Source organism: Labrus mixtus, chromosome 5, assembly GCF_963584025.1.
Source record: "Labrus mixtus chromosome 5, fLabMix1.1, whole genome shotgun sequence".
In the NCBI taxonomy this organism is placed as follows: Eukaryota; Metazoa; Chordata; class Actinopteri; order Labriformes; family Labridae; genus Labrus; species Labrus mixtus.
Genome location: NC_083616.1, coordinates 31,699,401 through 31,711,657, shown reverse-complemented (window position 1 = coordinate 31,711,657; position 12,257 = coordinate 31,699,401). Strand labels below are relative to the sequence as shown.

General features: G+C 39.5%; 1 protein-coding gene across 2 annotated transcripts in view; it reads left to right on the top strand.

Annotated features, from left to right (window-relative positions):
• LOC132974898 (NACHT, LRR and PYD domains-containing protein 3-like) overlaps positions 1 to 12,257 on the top strand; it is a 184,150-nt gene that overhangs the window by 70,471 nt on the left and 101,422 nt on the right. The gene's annotated exons all lie outside the window — the stretch shown is intronic.

Genomic DNA, 12,257 nt, shown 5'->3' with positions numbered 1-12,257 from the left:
ATATGGTATAAAAAGGAGAAGCAAATTAACAGAATTTCCTCACTTTGATATAATCAATCAAACCCCACAGGACATCATGCGTGTTATTCTTGAAGGTGTTGCACCATATGAAATCAAATGTGTTTTTAAGCATCTTGTGCTTTCAGGGCATATGGACTTAGACACATTCAACAGTGCAATTATTTGTTTCCCTTATTCTCCTGTGGATGCGAGGGACAAGCCTTGCCCCATATCTGTCAATACACTGTCATCTAATGAAAATAGATTGAAACAGTCAGCTGGGCAGATGCTGGTTTTGTTAAAGATCCTGCCATTTCTCATTGATAAAATTAGAGAAAATGATTACACACAAATGCTACTTAAGTTATTAGAGATAGTCAAAATTCTGTTTTCACCTATTATTGCTCTCTCAACTCTTTCAAGGCTGAAGCTTTTAATAGAGCAACATTTCAAACAACTGTTTCCGGATGCAAATATCATTCCTAAACAGCATTACTTGCTGCATCTTCTTTCTCAGATTAAGGCACTTGGTCCTGCAGTGAGGCATATGTGTATGCTCTTTGAGTCAAAGCATTGTTTTTTTAAGCAGTGGGTTCTGAAAAGTAGTTTTAAGAATATTTGTAAATCTCTTGTGAAGCACAACCAACTTTATGAATGTAGTCAGAATGTGCATGAGAAACAACTTATTTTTTCAAGTGAAGTTGACATGGGCCCAGCCTCTGAGGTGAAACATGTTCACTATGTTGAAGGAAAGATTAAAGACTTTTTAGGAATAGAGCAAATTGAACATTTAGTTTCAGTGAAGTGGATTATGCAACATGGAAATAAGCATACATGTGAAAAATCTTTGGTTATTTCTAATGTCATCACTGATACACCAGAGTTTGCACTTGTGAAAAACATCTATATTGTAAATGTGTCAGTGTATTGTTTTGAATGCCAACCTTTCTCTACAGCTGGGTGGAATGATCATTATTTAGCTTACAAGGTAGAAGTTCCTTACCTAGCTCAAGCCAATATTTTTGTGGATGCTAAAAGTCTTGTTGATTATACACCATACTACTATGTAAACTTCAATAATAACAAGTACATTCCAGTGAAGTATGATCTCACAGACATCATCAAACATCATTCTTGAGTCTGTAGTGAGTGTGGGTGTTTTTAAGCATTTTTGAATAATGTGGTGTAGTCCGTTCAGAGTGCAACAGAACAGAAAAGGAAACGTAATTCCAGCTTTTGCCTCTGTCTTTTTTTCCATATCACATGGACATGGTTTGATGGAAATATAAGAAAAATAGCCACACTGTACTTAAGATAAGTCATCATAATGCAATGTGTGAGTTGTTGACCTGCAGATTTAAATAAAGCATATTTGTTTTCTTAATTCAAGCTAAGTCTGTTTCTTGAAACAAGATGATTTATCTTAAACAAATAACTCGGCAGCTTAAAAACCTTATGACATGTCAGTAAAAGCTCGTTTCATCTGAGATATGACTCAAATCAAGATGTTTTCAAGACTGTTTCACTTAACAAGATATTCAAGATGATCCGTCTAGAAACAAGTTCAAATATCTTACTGAAATGTTATCGTTTAGGTAATTGTGTCTTATATTAAGTGTGATGAGATATTTTGACTAGAAATTAGAAGAATATACTTGGTAAGATTTTGAGTTTTTGCAGTGCACGACTGGTCTTCAACCTTCCTAAAAGAGCACATGTCACTCCGCTGTTCATCTCCTTACAGTTACTGCTCGCATCAAATTTAAAACTCTGCTGCTCGCTTACAAAACAGCCACAGAAACGTCTCCTCCTTACTTTAACTCTCTGATCCAGGTCTACACTCCCTCCCGCCCACTACACTCTGCCAATGAAAGGCGTCTGATCCAACCTTCACAACAGGGTCCTAAGTCTCTGACTAGACTCTTCTCCTCTGTCGCCCCCCGGTGGTGGAATGAACTTCCAAACTCCATGTGATCTTCAGAGTCCCTCTGCACCTTTAAGAAAAAGCTAAAGACCCAGCTCTTTCATGAATATCTACTAACTTAATGATGATGGTCTCCATATTATTGATGATGATGATGGTAATGACGATGGTTTTTGTTTGATAACGACGACTTATAAGATGGTTTCTATACTGATTAGAGCTCTCAAGAACTGCCCTCAATGTTGTGCTTTGCCTCTGGTCACTTCCTGTCAGCACCTGTGTGTCCAATCAGACTCAAAGCTGATCGTTTGCTCTTACTGACATTGTTCCCTTTCTTCTAGATCCTTGCTTGTGTTGTTCTTACTCTCTGATGTACGTCGCTTTGGATAAAAGCGTCTGCTAAGTGAATTGTAGAATTGCCTGGACGGACAGTTTCTGGTGGTCTGAAAAAAATGGAAACCTTCATTTGATCTACTATGTCTCTGTGATGGCAAGAGCCACAAAGGGGTAATATCACTCAGGTTATTAGTTGTTCACCAGCACATTTATTTAGCAGTCAACAATACAAACAGCTTACAAACTTAGTTTGATTTATTATGAGCTTATTTTTTCATTTAGTCTTTCATTGTTTAGATCAGGGATGTCAAACATACGGCCCGCGTGCCGTATCCGGCCCGACAGCAGGTTTCATACGGCCCGCGAGACGTTTTGGGAAGAAGGGGGAAATGTATAAAAAAATATTTTGAGATTTTTTATATATTAAATATTTGTAACACTTATTTCCCCCGAATTGTATTAAAATACTATGTATAATGAGCAATGTAAAGGTTGATATCATGATAAGAAAATTACTTAATTGGGGCACTTTGAACTATCTTCTCAGCAGGGAGAAGGCCTATCATAAAAAAGACGAGTGGCCGAGCGCACAAGCTGCTCCTGCCTTACGCTAATCAACAAACAGGCTGAACACCTGAGAGAGGTGACACAGAATGCAGGTTTTCAAGAGAGATCGAAGGAGCGATATTTCTTTAGTTTTATTTGCTCACAAATTGCCAGAATTATATCAGAGCCACGGGACTTAACGACAGGCACACCGCTGCACTTCGCGCACATCCTGATGGTCTTCAGTTCTGTGCACACTTCTTACCAGTTTCTCCTGTCTCGACTGATGTAAAACAAAATTTTTGGCTAATAATCACAAAGCTTCCTATGGAGTGAGCCACAAAGAGCGGCTCTTGCAAATAAAAAACAATCCTCTCTGTCCTGCGTAATGGCCCAGACCGTCTCCTCACATCCAGACTAAGTGTAGGTTGTGGTCACCGGCGTTGAGCCTGATGATAGACTTATTTTACCTCTGGTTATTGTAAAAACAGTAAATTAAAATGAATATTAACTGATTTTAATTACAGATGGTTCATTTTTAGGTCACTCAGAGGTGAACGTGTTGATCACCTAAAAGTTTCAGCGCGACATCACTTCTAAATGCAGTAGACTGCTGCCTTTATCACCAGCCCTCATCAGACTGTAAATATGTAACTATTACTGAACATTTCATTCTTTTTTGTAATTCAACTTTTTATTTTAATTTAACATTCAACAAACAAAACAGACAGCATTGTTGTTGTACAATAGTATGCCCAAAGTCCCATAACAACTGAGTACATAATTGGAACCAAAATAACAATTCAGTAACCACAGTATACACAGTACCACATCTTTATCATTACAATGCACCAATGGTACTACATGTATAAGCAAAAAAGTGGCCCCATAACCTCTGGAAGTTCTCACCTTCATTATTGATTCTGGCTAACACTTGTGTATAAGACACAGTTTCTGACATAAGTTCCATCCATTGCTTAAATTGTGGGGGGGGCGTACTTTTCCATAATCTAAGGATCAATCGTGCGGCCATTACGACCCCAATGTTTATCACGACAAGGTCATATTTCAATACTTTGGTCAATTCAGTTTGATCCCCTAACAGGCAAATCCTTGGTGATTTAGGTATTGTCATACCCAACCCCGAACATTTCATTCTTATCCAAAAACGATATCACGCACAGGCTGTCCGATCATACAGAGGTCCGCTGGTTTAACCCCGGAGCAGCGCTAAAATTCTTCCTTGAATTACGCACGGAGATGGCACAGATTCATGGCGCATAAAAAGTCAGTGACAGAGTTAGATTACGATAGTGCGGACAAGTAGAAGAACGGACTGCCAGGCTCATATCAGAAGTCGTTTAACTGAGTTTACTTAGTTGAAGAACATGCACTCCACACGGAGCTGATCAGACTGCAGTGATCAACGCTGAAGGATCCATTCAAGTCTGTTGGTTTGGAAACATGTTATCATTTTATAATGCCTAATGCTAAAATACCCAAAGATGACTTCGGTCTTTGCATCAAAGACACTCTGTTTGTTTGTGACAACTTATTAATGTGAGCAGGTTTTATCTGTAATGAAATATGAAAGATATGTGCTTTAGCTCTCACATCAGGCAAATTTCAAGAACAGTCTATTTTCACCTTCGTAATATATCCAAGATCAGGAATATCCTGTCGCAAAATGATGCAGAAAAACTAGTTCATGCATTTGTTACCTCCAGACTGGATTATTGGAATTCTCTTTTGTCAGGGTGCTCTGGCAAATCTCTAAAGACTCTTCAACCAATCCAGAACGCTGCAGCTCGTGTACTGACTAGAACTAGGAAAAGGGACCACATTACTCCTGTGTTGGCTTCTCTGCACTGGCTCCCTATACAGTCTAGAATAGAATTCAAGATCCTTCTTCTCACTTACAAAGCTCTAAATGGCCAGGCACCATCTTATCTTAAGGAGCTACTAGTGCCATACTGCCCCTCGAGAATCGTCTTCCAGCCGGGGTCCGGGAGGCAGACACAGTCTGTATTTTTAAGAATAGACTTAAAACTTTCCTTTTTGATAAATCTTATAGTTAGGGCTGGTGCTGGTGTAGACCAGCTCTTAGTTATGCTACTATAGGCTTAGACTACCGGGGGAACTGGCACCTTGAGCTCTCTTAGGCTCCTCGAGATCGTTGGATGACGGCCTGCCAGAACAACCCCCCCAGTTGAAGGGTTTCTCTCCTGTGTGAACTAACATGTGTCTATCCAGACTTTCTCTTTGGGTAAAACTTTTACTGCAAAAAGAGCAGCTGAAGGCTTTCGCTCCTGTGTGAACTAACATGTGTGACTGCAGACTCCCCTTTTGTCTAAATTGTTTTCCACACTGAGAGCAGCTGAAGGGTTTTTCTCCCGTATGCAGAATCATGTGTATAGTGTGTATCTCTTTGTCGGTAAAATGTTTTACCACACTCAGAGCATCTAAAGGATTTCTCTCTGTGAATTGCCATGTGATATGTCAGACTAGCCTTATAGGTAAATCTTTTCTCACAGTGAGAGCAGTGATATTGTTTCTCTCCAGTGTGAATCATCATGTGTTTGGTCAGATTTCCCTCTAAACTAAACCTTTTACCACACTCAGAGCAGCTGAAGGGTTTCTCTCCTGTATGAACTAAAATGTGTTGGGTTAGAGCTCCTTATTGTTGCAATGCTTTACTGCAAAAAGGGCAACTGAAGGGTTTCTCCCCTCTGTGAATTGCCATGTGATATGTCAGACTGGCCTTATGGGTAAATACTTTCTCACATTGAGAGCAGCTGAAGGGTTTTTCTCCAGTGTGAATCATCATATGTTTGGTCAAATTTCCCTCCTCCAGTCCTTGAAAGCTGTTCTTTTTGTTCTGTTTTTCTAAAAACCCATACGCAAAAAGTTCTTAACAGAAGAATGGCTAGTTCATCTGTAAATCATGTATCAGGGCCCCTCCCCCCTCTGGCTGCACGACATGGACTATTCCATCATGACCCTCAGGTCTTATGCTGCGTTCAGGTGCTGCTCGGGTGCTCCAAGTTTCCGAGTTAGGAAGTCGTTCTTCCGACTTGATTTCAGTTCAGAAAATCTGAATGTTGGGGCGCTGGTGGAGCAGTGGTTAGTGCGCACACCCCATGTATGGAGGCTGTCGTCTCAAGCAGGCGGCCCGGGTTCACATCCCACCTGTGGCTTCTTTCCCGCATGTCATTCCCCACTCTCTCTCCCTGATTTCCGACTCTATCCACTGTCCTATCTCTCCATTAAAGGCACAAAAAGCCCAAAAAAAAAAAAATAATAATAATAATAATTTGAATGTTGTAACAACAAACAACTACAAAGAAGATCAATGAAATGTTACTGTTACAGTTATATCTGGGCAAAAAGTTGATGGTCAATACGTGAATCAATAAAAAGAATGTTAACATTAACTAAACATATTTTGCCCCTTATGTGATGACGTCAAGTCGGGAAGTCGAGCACCTCATTCTTTTCCGAGTGACGAGGTGTTTTTCCGACTTGAGCAGGTGTTCATGTGCATTTTAAGCATTGTGCATTCTTTTAACTAAGAATCTTGTTTGTCCGATGTGTCCGACACCACCTGAATGCAACATTAGTTGACAGCGTGTTTAAAGGGATACTTCAGCCATTTGCATTAAACTTTGTATCATTAGAAACCTGGTAGTATTTTTGAATGGTCGTGCATCCTGCTAACAGGCTCTATGGAGAAAGCTGATGATGCCGAAAAAAATGAATGAAGTGGATTTTGAAGGTCCTCGAATCGGATGTTCGTGGCTAACTCTACTAGCCGCAATATTGCGATGAGACGACTGCTGCAGACAGGCCTGACTGGTAGGTCAGGGGTGGACTGGTAGTGTCGGTGCTCTCACTGTTTGCCTGTGGACACAGACATAGAGTCTGTTTTCTGACAGGAATTTCTAAGATGCCAAATTCCTTCTGGAAGAAATCTCAGAATCAGTTGAGGAAACGGCCGTATGTGTTGAAGTAAATGTCTGTAAATAGAGGACCTTAGTGGGAGTGGTCTGCGTTGCTGTGCATTCTGGGAGCTGGTGTCTTGCATCCACATGAGCCAAAAAGACACTTTCTGCCTTTTCTCAGTCAAGAAGGCACCAACTTCAAAATGTATTTCACATTTCTACATATATGACCCAATGTCAATACAGATTCATGTTTCAACAGGTGAAGTATCCCTTTAAAGAAATGATTGACACTGCATCACAGAGAGAGAAAAAAGAGACTAGAGCGAAAGAGATAGAAACTAACGAACAAGCCAGTATGAAGTGAAGCTTATCTAGCAGAGCAGAAAAAAGGATGTAGAGGGAGGAAAAAGAGAGGTTGATGTCCAAGCTGCCAAAAGTTAGAACTTTCTTTTACAACAGTAGGCAACCGGCGGCACAGTGCTGCCCCGAAGTCCTGTGACGTCATGAACACAAGATTACAGATTCCTACAAGTGGAGACGATGAAATAAAGAAACACACACAGGAGACAAAGGAGATGAAGAGAAATACAGAGACAGAGAGGATGAAGAGAAATACAGAGACAGAGAGGATGAAGAGAAATACAGACAGAGAGGAAGAAGAGAAATACAGACAGAGAGGAAGAAGAGAAATACAGACAGAGAGGATGAAGAGAAATACAGAGACAGAGAGGATGAAGAGAAATACAGAGACAGAGAGGATGAAGAGAAATACAGAGACAGAGAGGAAGAAGAGAAATACAGAGACAGAGAGGAAGAAGAGAAATACAGACAGAGAGGAAGAAGAGAAATACAGACAGAGAGGAAGAAGAGAAATACAGACAGAGAGGATGAAGAGAAATACAGAGACAGAGAGGATGAAGAGAAATACAGACAGAGAGGAAGAAGAGAAATACAGACAGAGAGGATGAAGATAAATACAGACAGAGAGGAAGAAGAGAAATACAGAGACAGAGAGGAAGAAGAGAAATACAGAGACAGAGAGGATGAAGAGAAATACAGACAGAGAGGATGAAGAGAAATACAGAGACAGAGAGGATGAAGAGAAATACAGAGAGAGAGGATGAAGAGAAATACAGACAGAGAGGATGAAGAGAAATACAGAGACAGAGAGGATGAAGAGAAATACAGACAGAGAGGAAGAAGAGAAATACAGACAGAGAGGAAGAAGAGAAATACAGAGACAGAGAGGAAGAAGAGAAATACAGACAGAGAGGAAGAAGAGAAATACAGACAGAGAGGAAGAAGAGAAATACAGAGACAGAGAGGAAGAAGAGAAATACAGAGACAGAGAGGATGAAGAGAAATACAGACAGAGAGGATGAAGAGAAATACAGAGACAGAGAGGATGAAGAGAAATACAGAGAGAGAGGATGAAGAGAAATACAGACAGAGAGGATAAAGAGAAATACAGACAGAGAGGATAAAGAGAAATACAGACAGAGAGGATAAAGAGAAATACAGACAGAGAAGATGAAGAGAAATACAGAGAGAGAGGATGAAGAGAAATACAGAGACAGAGAGGATGAAGAGAAATACAGACAGAGAGGATAAAGAGAAATACAGACAGAGAGGATAAAGAGAAATACAGACAGAGAGGATAAAGAGAAATACAGACAGAGAGGATAAAGAGAAATACAGACAGAGAGGATAAAGAGAAATACAGACAGAGAGGATAAAGAGAAATACAGACAGAGAAGATGAAGAGAAATACAGAGAGAGAGGATGAAGAGAAATACAGAGACAGAGAGGAAGAAGAGAAATACAGACAGAGAGGATGAAGAGAAATACAGAGACAGAGAGGAAGAAGAGAAATACAGAGACAGAGAGGATGAAGAGAAATACAGACAGAGAGGATAAAGAGAAATACAGACAGAGAAGATAAAGAGAAATACAGACAGAGAGGATAAAGAGAAATACAGACAGAGAAGATGAAGAGAAATACAGAGAGAGAGGATGAAGAGAAATACAGAGACAGAGAGGAAGAAGAGAAATACAGACAGAGAGGATGAAGAGAAATACAGAGACAGAGAGGAAGAAGAGAAATACAGACAGAGAGGATGAAGAGAAATACAGACAGAGAGGATAAAGAGAAATACAGACAGAGAAGATGAAGAGAAATACAGAGAGAGAGGATGAAGAGAAATACAGAGACAGAGAGGAAGAAGAGAAATACAGACAGAGAGGATGAAGAGAAATACAGACAGAGAGGATGAAGAGAAATACAGAGACAGAGAGGATGAAGAGAAATACAGAGACAGAGAGGATGAAGAGAAATACAGAGACAGAGAGGAAGAAGAGAAATACAGACAGAGAGGATGAAGAGAAATACAGAGACAGAGAGGATGAAGAGAGGATGAAGAGAAATACAGACAGAGAGGATGAAGAGAAATACAGAGACAGAGAGGATGAAGAGAAATACAGAGACAGAGAGGAAGAAGAGAAATACAGAGACAGAGAGGATGAAGAGAAATACAGACAGAGAGGAAGAAGAGAAATACAGAGACAGAGAGGAAGAAGAGAAATACAGAGACAGAGAGGAAGAAGAGAAATACAGACAGAGAGGAAGAAGAGAAATACAGAGACAGAGAGGATGAAGAGAAATACAGAGACAGAGAGGATGAAGAGAAATACAGACAGAGAGGAAGAAGAGAAATACAGAGACAGAGAGGATGAAGAGAAATACAGAGACAGAGAGGATGAAGAGAAATACAGAGACAGAGAGGATGAAGAGAAATACAGACAGAGAGGATGAAGAGAAATACAGACAGAGAGGAAGAAGAGAAATACAGAGACAGTTTTGTAATCTCAACAACATTATCTTTGTTTCCATCAGTAAGTCCTCTCTTACTGTTTCTTTTGAGTTCAGGCCTGTAAGAGCTACAGTTGAATCTGAACAAACAACAACTCTCTCTGGCCTTACCTCCTCGATCCATTCAACCCTAACATTATAGTAGTTAGTTCTGCTGTAAACATGGATCATTTATTATTCATTCTTTTACATATTTCTTTATCAAACTCAGATATGAACACTCCTGTCCCCACATGTCCACTCTCTGGCTCTTTGGATCCATCAGTAGGTATGTAGTTATAATATTTCTTTTGTAAATAATCTTCAACCAAATGCCCAATGTTAGCTACATTTCTTTCAATCCATTCTCACTTTTGCTCCACAAGTTGTAAGTCAACGCTAGGCACTGGAACAATCCATGGAGGGATATTAGCCCATCCAACATTTGGTCCATCAAGTGGAGTTTTTCCAAGGTGCTCTTTATATTTCAACTGGTTGGAATAGTTTGTTTATTAACAGTTGTTATTTCCTGTTCACAATGAATGTTTCCTTTTCTTGTATCTCTCTTAACGCTCGAGAGAAAACACCAAGAGAAAATCTATATTTTTATTTTGTAAGGGTGAAAAAGCTGATTTTATATTTCTGAAGAAACACTGAAAACTAGAGGATGAAATATTCTGGATAAATCAAAGGGATGACCTTGGTTCCACTAGATCAGCAGGCTCCTGTTCTGTAACCCTCCTGGTAAATTCATCACCTCTAGAAGTACTCATGATGGTCACTGGATAATTTACATAGTTGACATTAACAAGCACTTTTATATTTTGGTCAATAGGTATGGCTTTAATAACCTAACAGTTGATTTTGGAGGCCTCTAGTGCCACTGAATCCCTTAAACTATCCAACTGCCAACATTATTATAGGAGGGATTTTAAATATGATCTTTTCCTGAAGATATAAAAGTTATTATATCTGATGTGATGCTGGATAAATCTATCACTTCTTACATCTGTAAATGGGAATTCATGAAGTTCACATTTAGGGAGCACTCTGTTACATTTGGAAAATCTCTAAATATGAGTAACAAATCATCAGAAATGAATATAATCAAAGAAATAAAAAGCTGCTGTAATAAGACATGACTTTGTGACACTGATAAACAAAAAGGACATATTCTACAAACACAGCTGGATGAACTCTATGTGAAGAAAGCTGAAGGAGCCGACAGAAGATCCAGGGTCAAATGGATGGAGGAAGGAGAGAAAAGTATTTCTGTCATTGAGAGAAAAGAAGGCAGGAAAGAAATCCAATCAAAGCCTTATTAGTTCATGACCAAGTTAGTTCTGATCCAGTCTTGATGAAATGGTTTCTTTCTATGGTAAACTAGACTCATCAGCCTTTTCTGTCATGGATGCTGACTCCTTCTTCAACCATCTCTCAGCTCTTCTTCCTCATATAGATGAGGAGTTTGCAGAATGATGTGATGCTGATATTACGTCAGAGGAGCTCAAAGAAGCAGTAGATAGTCTTTCTTTGGATAAGTCACCAGGATGTGAACTTTTAGAAACATGTTTGGAAATTGTTAGAAAGTCAATTTTCTCTCATGTTAAAGGAAGCTACTGACAATAAGACATTCCCCCACACTATGAAACAAGGCATCTCTGTCTTTGCAGACACGGAGAGTCTGACTCGTTTCTTGAGGAGTCGGCCGTTCATTATTGCACACAGAGCTTAAACTGTACATACACTTCAGATACTGACTCGTTTAGAGCAGAGCCCAGCATCAACAACGTGACCCAGCACGATAAACGACTTTCCATCTATAGTACGACGATCACAGAGACCGTTTGTACTCGTCAACATAAAGACGACTTAATCAGACAGCTCGGCTGATCGCTGCGATGTAACGCTAAAGTGATCACATTAAAACGTACCATTGAATCTACCCTACTGTGATTGGCTGAATAGGAAGGAGACATCTGATTGGCTACAGACATTTCCATTTGTGAATCAAACCACGGGAGGGGAGTCTCAAAAGTCCCACACACAAATGCAGCGAGGTTCACAGATGACAAACAGTTTGTGAAGGCAGACTGACAAGACAAGATCCAAATGTGTTTTTTTAATATATATGTATATCACACATTTGTGGATTTCTATTAAATATAAAACTATAAATATTTGTGCGTGAATCTTGTTTTATATTTGTGTATTTTTTTACATTCATATACAATGCTAAATATTTGTGTGTGTATTGAAAACTATTTTTGTGGATAGAGTCCTTCATATATAAATCACAAAATACATTTGTGAATCCTTCTGTGTGCATTCATGAAACTTGAGACTGATCTAACTCCATACTAAACAGACTCAGCTTCCTCTGATTGTCAGTTGACAAGGTAGAGACGTGCTGATTGGCTGGAGGCTGAGGCGTAAAGACTCTGTCAAAATCTGTGGTTGTAACTCAAAGCTTGTGCTTGTACCTTCAGGATCGCACGAGAAGATAGGGAATTTATGCAATCTGAACTGTGAGCACAAAATCATTACACATCTTCACATTGTTTCACAACAACAGAATTGATTTACATATGCGCAGACTATTTCTACAATTACAAATGTTGTTTGCACGTGTGCAAACCTTACCTGTGTGCACAAAATA